The following is an 8,347-nucleotide window of genomic DNA, read 5'->3' on the forward strand; positions in this document are numbered from 1 at the left end:
CGGCGTACGCTAATTACCATGTTTCTCTTTTATTAGATAGGATATATATTTAAAATACATGTTTGTATTGATTTCAGAGAGGAAGGGAGAGGAAACATCAATGATGAGAGAGAATCAGTGATCGGCTGCCTCCTGCACGCCCCACACTGGGGATCAAACCCGCAACCCGGGCATATGCCCTGGCTGGGAATAGAACCATGACCTCCTGGTTCATAGGTTTATGCTCAGCCACTTAGCCATGCAGGGTGGGCTCTCTCATTTTTTATTTTTGTTGTTGTTAATCCTCACCTGAGAATATTTTTCCATTGATTTTTAGAGAGAGTGGAAGGGAGAAAGACAGAGAGAGGGAAAGATCGATGTGAGAGAGACACAGAGATTGGTTGCCTCAGGCCAGAGCCTGCAACTGAGGTACATGCCCTTGGCTAGAATTGAATCTGGGACCCTTCAGTCTGCAGGCCGATGCTCTATCCACTGAGCAAACCAGCTAGGGCTCCCATTTTTAAATGTCTTGAACTTCCTTTTACTCATCTTGTTCTTATGTTGTGGATATTATATGTCACTAGAGGCCCGGCTTCGTTCAGAAGGTCATCCGGACGGTCGTCCTGCTGTTCGGTCTAATTAGCATATTAGCTCTTTATTATACAGGATGTGGGGGAGAAGGTGTTGCCACGGTTGTCTTCTGCTTAACCCACCCCTCCAAAGAACAAAGCTTATAACTAAATAACAGATGACAATGTGCCAAAATTATCACGGCTCAGGTTATCAGTGAAGGTAGTCGATGGCCATCCCGGACTTGCGTTTGGAATTTAAAAGCTCCTCCCGCAGAGTGTCCTGTAACCTGAAGTCCGGCTGTCTGTCAGCGTTCTCTGTGCAAACAGCCCTCCCACGGACAGGTTTTTACTGACAGTTACCGCGTTCCTCACGACGCGTCCTGCAAGCCCCCACACTCACAGGAAGACAGGGCAGGGCTATCCTGTTGGGACAGATCTCCTTTGGACCCATCACATCTCACTCTTGACCTCATGTTCCTGGTGGAGCATAGTAAGTATTTTTGTTTCTGCAGCTTCAGGGGAGAAAGGGCAACTTTTCATCTCTCTGAGGTTTACTTTTATAGCAGTGGCTAATCAAGAAGATTTTCATTCTTAGGGCCAGACATTGGAATTTTATTAACACTACTAGTGGTCTGGTGCATGAAATTCATGCACAGGGTGGGGGTATCCCTCAGTCCGGCCTGCACCCTCTCCAATCTGGGATCCCTGTGGGATAGGGCCTAAACCGGCACTCGGACATCCCTCTCACAATCCAGGACTGCTGGCTCCTAACCACTCACCTGCCTGCCTGCCTGATCACCCCTAACCACTCTGCTGCCAGCCTGATCAACCCCAACTGCCCTCCCCTGCTGGCCTGATTGCCCCTAACTGCTTCTGCCTCGGCCCTGCCACCATGGCTTTGTCCAGAAGGATGTTCAGAAGATCTCCCAGTCTAATTAGCATATTACCCTTTTATTAGTATAGATCAGTGATGGTGAACCTTTTGAGCTCGGCGTGTCGGCATTTTGAAAAACCCTAACTTAACTCTGGTGCTGTGTCACATATAGAAATTTTTTGATATTTACAACCATAGTAAAACAAAGATTTATATTTTTGATATTTATTTTATATATTTAAATGCCATTTAACAAAGAAAAATCAACCAAAAAAATGAGTTCGCATGTCATGTCTGACACGCATGTCATAGGTTCGCCATCACTGGTATAGATAAGAAAGAACAGGCCAGAGGAGGCCAAGTTCTAGAACTAGCAAAAATATACAATTATTGAATATTTTCATTATTTAGCCATACTGGAATCTAGAACATTTGGGGCTTTTTTCATGCCATAGTTTGAGGTAGGAAATACCTTCCTAAAAGATGAAGTTCCTGTTTCACACACACATTGTACGTGTGTGTGGGGGGGGGGGGGGAGGGTGATTTTCAAGAAAAAGAAATGGGGAAGAAGATGCCTCTACTCCACCTTCTTGAAAAGGTAGATTTGGAGCATTTTTCTAAATTGTATTGTACTTCTCAGCATAGGGCCTTTGCATATGTCAGTCCCTCTGCCTGGAATGCACCTCACTTCCTTGCCTGGATAACTGTGGGGGGGAACCCTGTCCTCACAGAGAATTTCCCCTCACACCAAGTAACTCCCTGCAACACGGAGTGGGTGTCCTACAGTTCTACTCCATCCTAACACTGTCTACCTACAGACAGCATCAGATGCCACAGGTTAAGGACTCAGTCCCACAAGACTGCCTCTCTCTCTCTCTCTCTCTCTCTCTCTCTCTCTCTCTCTCTCTCTCTTACACACACACACACACACACACACACACACTTCAGATGCCAGTTGCAAACCCAGGTTATTACCCGTGCTTCTGACCAACCACCTATTACAATTTGCAGGCCTCAATGACCCCCTCCTTTGGTTCAGTTAATTTGCTAAAGCAGCTCATAGAACTCAGGGAAATACGTTCTTACATTTGCCAGTCTGTGAAAGAACATGATAAAGGACACAGATGAACACCCAGGGGAAGAGACCCTAGGTGAGGTCTGAGAGGGTCCTGAGTGTAGGAACTTCTGTCCCTGGAGTTGGGGTGTGTCACCCTCCCAGTATGTGGGTGTGTTTGCCCACCTGAAGGTCTCTGAAGCCTGGACTATTGGGGTTTTATGGAGGCTTCCTCACATAGGCATGACCAATTATTAACTCTGTTTCCAGTCCCTTTCCCCTCTCTGGAGAAGTGGAGGTGGGGAGAAGGGGCGGGTAGGGAGCTGAGGATTCCAAGCTTCTGATCCTGGCTTGTTGAGTCCCCATCCAGGAGCTCACCCAGAGTCACCTCAATAGAACAAAAGATGCTTCTAGTGCTCTTATCACTTAGAAAATTACAAGTGTCTTACTTATTTATTTATTTTTTAGAGAGGAAGGGAGAGGGCAAGAGAGATAGAAACACCAATGATAAGAGAGAATCACTGATCAGCTGCCTCCTGCACACCCCACATTGGGGATTGAGCCCCCAACCTGGGCATATGTCCTGTCTAAGAATGGAACCGTGACCTCCTGGTTCATGGGTTGATGCTCAACCACTGAGCCACGCTGGCTGGGCTACAAGCGTTTTTATTTACTTATTTACTAGAAGCCCGTTGCACGAAGATTCATGCAACAGGCCTTCCTTCCGGCACCGGTTTTCCTCCGGCACCTGGGTGGGACCCAGGCCTTTGGTCCAGCCGCAGCGGAAGAGCCAAGCCTCTTCAGTCTTCAGTCTTTGCTCCGTGCCTGCGTATGCAAATTAACCATCATCTTTGTTGGGTTAATTTGCATAGTCACTCTGATTGGCTGGTGGGTGTAGCAGAGTGACACCAATTTGCATGGTTCTCTTTTATTAGTGTAGATTGTTTAAATACATTTTCAGAGAGGAAGGGAGAGGGAGAGAGAGATAGAAACACCAATGATGAGAGAGAATCATTGATCAGCTGCCTCCTGCATGCTCCATACTAGGGATTGAGCTCGCAACCCGGGCATGTGCCCTGATTGGGAATTGAAATGTGACCTCCTGGTTCATAGGTTAACGCTCAACCTCTGAGCCAAGCCAGCTGGGCTGGGCTACAAGTGTTTTAGAAGCTCTGTGCCAAGAACTGGGTCCAGAGGCCAATTCACACACACACACACACACACACACACACACACACACACACACACATTTTAATCTCATAGTAACTTTTTCATCCATGTAAGTATCACATCCTCAAGAAGACTTCCCTGAACCACACCCACCTTCAGATAGAATATGGTCCCTTATTACACCCTTACACTGTATGGACCATGAACCACTTCTCCATAGCCCTTCTCACACTATAATGCTACGTTTATTTGTGATTTCTTAATTTCTCTTCCCCAGTAGGCTAGATGCTCCAGGAGGAACTTATTTCCTCAGAACCTGGAGTTTGTTGAATGATGATGGCAGGATTCTGGGATGTGGCACTTGTCATTCAACGTGAGAGTCCAGGAGAGACGCTTCAGTGCCACACCTGCCTCCAAGCAATGTTCGAGCAGCAGCAACAGTGCCACCACCTCTTAGCCCAGGGGTGGGCAAACTTTTTGACTCGAAGGCCACAATGGGTTCTTAAACTGGACCGGAGGGCCGGAACAAAAGCATGGATGGAGTGTTTGTGTGAACTAATATAAATTCAAAGTAAACATCATTACATAAAAGGGTATGGTCTTTTTTTTTTTTTTTTTTAGTTTTATTCATTTCAAACGGGCCGGATCCGGCCCGCGGGCCGTAATTTGCCCACGGCTGTCTTAGCCTCAGTTTCCCCAGCTGCAATGAAAAGGGATGGAAGGACAAGCTCAAAGGGCCCTCCTCCAGCCCCAAGGCCCTGTCCCACAGCCCATAGACAGCACATCTGCCCTGATGTCCTCTGTCCCCTCTGCTGGGTCTGCCTCATCCATCCCCGGCCTGGGCATTGCACAGACTTGAATTCTCACACGTGGGGAGGAGATGGGAAGGCCTGGGGGCCTGAGAGGGGAACTTGGCTCACCAGGCACGGTGCTTGTTTCATGAACACCCTGTGATGCAGGTTATCTCGTTTTTTCCATTTTACAGACGGGAACGCGGCCACCTGGAAAAGGCAGTGCACCCAAGTCCAGCAGCCAGGAAGAGGCTGAATCAGGCAGGGCTCCAGGTTCAAACCACCCCTCTGCGCTGCCCCACCAGGAAGCCCCGGGGCAAGTTCCCTTTCTCAGTGGCCTCTCTGCCTTCCGCACAGGAACTCCCTGTCTCCTACTTCCCCTAAGGGCTTGGGAGTCTTGTAGAAACGTGACTTCGGTTTGGTGGTGTCACTGGGTTTGAGACACAGCCTCTGGACTCAGGCATCTCCTTCCTTCCAGCTGGGAAGGACACAGCCCTGTCACCCATTGGGGAAGGGAGTGGGGAGGTTGGGGGACGGGGGGAGGCGAGTCAGAGAGCTACATGACGCATTGCAGTTCAAGGCCGTCCATATTCTGGCCCACTGTGGGGTGGCTAGGACCCATGGTCAGCATAGCAGTCTGCCCTCCGGCACTCCGGCGGGGAAAACCCAGTGGATGAGGGTTACTCAACCAGACCCTCCTTCTGCATCCTGGACGCCAGGGAAGGCCGCCCAGAGATAGTGATGAGCTAACCGAGAGTGAGCTGGAAACAAGGGGGAGGGCAGCAGGGAGAACGCACATTGAGGAACTAAAAGAAGTTTCAAGTGGGAGCCACACTGGAGGCCCCAGCAGGGACTGAGAGCTGGCCCCGAGGCCCCAGGAAGCTCGGCCTTTGACCCAAAGGCTTTGGGATGAGCCCTGGTTGATGTGGCGTGAAATCCATTTTTGGCAGGACTCTGCTGCAGGCGTGGAAGAGGACTTGGCAGGCAGGGAGGGGCGCTTATGAGGCCGGGGCTATGCTCGGAGGAGACAGCAGGGAAGCCCAGTCTGGGATGCTGGGCACACGGAGAGGCATTTAGGAGGCAGAATGGAAAGTGAGGGCTGGAGCCCATGGAGTCTGGGTTCAGGTGCCCATCTGGGGCAGGGCGGCCTCAGCTCTGGTCAGTCTTGGGGGGCGGGTGGTTGGGACCACTGGGACAAGGAGGCAGTGTGCCAGCCGGTGCCAGGCTTGTCCCGAGGCCCTGCTGTGTCCTGCTGATGGTAACACAGTGCCTGGACTTCCTATGGTGACCACCCACGTCAGCCCCGGTGCTGAGCCTTCCCAGAATAATGGGCCCGAGACCCAGGGCCAGGCTGCCCCTCACCTCCAGCCGGGGCCCTGCTTCCAGAGCTGCAGCTGGCTGGCTGGGTGCCCGCACAGCCTCCCCTCTGCTCTCCAAAGAAGCCCGGGGCAGTGACTTATTAGGAGAGAAAGGAGATCTCTGTCCCAGCAAGTGATTGGAGCCCCTGGGGGCTCCAGGGGGGCAAGGCCAGACCCTCAGGTAGAAGTCTTCAGACGCCCCCTCTCGGCCAAGGCTTCAGTACCACTGCATGCCCACCTTCCAAGCCCATGTCTCCAGCCCAACCATGAGCTGCAGGGGTGCTGTATACAGCTGCCCGCGTGGCACCGCCCCACTGTTCACAGCATGAAGTGCCTCACACTCAGCCCCTCCCAGCAACCTCCCTTCCCTCTCCCCTCTGCAGGGAATGGCCCCTCTGAACACCAACAGCCCAGGCCAGGGACCCGGGGCGTCTTCTTCCTTCTCCCGGACTCTGCCAGGGCGGCTTTTCTCTTTCCCACTTGAAGGCTGTGAGGGAAGGAGCCACGCTGACATCTGGGGGCGGAAGCCGAGCCCAGGGACGGGGTGGGAGTGTGCCTTGAGGGCTGGAGGACCAAGCAGACCTGGGGGCGCTGCGGGAGGCTGAGAGAGGGGAGAGAGGGAGGCGGGGAGCGAGGGAGGGGTGCAGGTACGACGTAAACTGCTCTTACTCTGGAGAAGATGAGAGGCCCCTGGAGTATTCTGGCCAGAGCAGTGGCTAGGACTGGCTGGGTCATTAGCAGGCATGTGTTTTGTGTTGTTTATATATATATATATTTTTTCATTGATTTCAGAGCGGAGGGGAGACGGGCGAGAGAGAAACGTGAATGATGGGAGAACCATTGATCTGCCGCCGCCTGCACGCCCCCCACTGGGGAGGGCAGTTTGAATGGAGTGCCGGTCGGCTGGGGTGGTTTCAGAGCGAGTGGAGGAGAGGCGCTGGAGACGGCGAGGTGCCGCAGAGAAAGGAGGGGAAGCTGAGGTCGCTGATGGGGAAGTGGAGTCAAGAGATGGTTTTGGTTTGTTTTTAACCAGAGATAGGACAGAAGGAGTAGGAAGTAGAGGAGAAATCAGAAAGAGACAAAATCCAGCTTCGCACAGGCCCGAGCCAGGAGCTCCCGTGCTGTTCACCGCCCGAGCGCCAGCCGCGCTGGGCCCTGCCTCACGCTTGCCGGGGGCGACCTGGGTCGCGGCGCGCGCTCTGAGCCTCAGGTTCCGCAGGTGTGAAATGGGAGGCCTCCCCCTACCAGGGCCCTGGGGACAAGCAGGGGATAATGCACAGAAAGTGCGGGCGGGTGCCGCACAGGGAGCGACCTTCTCTCTGTGCCCCTCATCTCTCACCTCACAGCCCCGCCCCAGGCTTCCCGCCGTTACCATGGCGACTCCATAGATGGGAGCAGGGCCCCTCCTGCTGGCTGACGCTGGAACTGCACCTCGTCCCTGTTCAGAGGTGGAACTTCCAAATCCAGTTCAAACCACCCCCCGCCCCCCCCCCCGCCCCCGCAATGATTTCATTCCGCAGCAGATGTCATCCAAAATCAGTAGCGAGCGCTCCAGAGCCTTCCCACCTCCCATCATACACTGAGCGAGATGTTAACCCACCCGCCCCGCTTGGTCCTGCAGCTGCCCCTGCTCGGAATGCGCTCCCTCCACCACTTGGAAACACAAGTCCCCCCTCTGAGGCTTTCTGTGACGCTCTCCCCTTAACCACCCTTACCCCCTGCAGACTGAACTGCTGGAACGTTCTCTTCCATGGTCTCTTCACATCTGTACTTACCTCTAGATTTGCTAGAACACCTGTCTCACCTGAGGTCAGGTATTGCCTTATTTATCAGCTGCCAGAGGGATTTATAACAACTGAATCTCCCCCACTGTGGGTGAGGGGGTGTGTGTGTGTGATGTATGTGTCTCTGGATTATCCAATATTTTTACATTTTTATTTATTTTTTAGTAAAGAAAGAAATCTGCCTGGCAGGCATGGCTTAGTGGTTGAGCATTGGCCTATAAACCAGGAGGTCACGGTTGGATTCTCAGTCAGGGCACATGCCCAGGTTGTGGGCTTGATCGCAAGTGTGGGGCGTGCAGGAGGCAGCCATCTCTCTCATCATTGATGTTCCTCTCTCTCCCTTCCTCTCTGAAACCAATAAAAAAATATTTTTAAAAAAGCAAAAGGAAATCCTTCAGGGCCTCCTGTTACTTTCAAATTCCCTAGCAAAGCTTCCAGGATGGGACCTGGCCTCTGCCTGTCTGATTCCTCCCTCCTCCTTGCCCACCCTCCACTAAAGCTCCCAGCTCGACAGCATTGTAAGTGGCAGGTGCCTCTCAAACAGGCCTCCCATGTTCAGCCCTGCTTAGTTGACAGAAGAGTTCCCACTGCCATGGTTTGCTCACATGCAAAATGAAGGATCCAGACAGACAGGATTTCACAAATCCTTCTGACTCTAAATTTCTCATTTACGGATAATGGTTAGCATATCTTAGGCAACTGTCACCCAGCAGCGAATCCTGAGCAGGGATCTCCTAGAGAAGGGGCTCCAGGGGATTCACCCCT

Source organism: Myotis nattereri, assembly GCF_964212035.1.
Source record: "Myotis nattereri genome assembly, chromosome: 3".
Classification (NCBI taxonomy): Eukaryota; Metazoa; Chordata; class Mammalia; order Chiroptera; family Vespertilionidae; genus Myotis; species Myotis nattereri.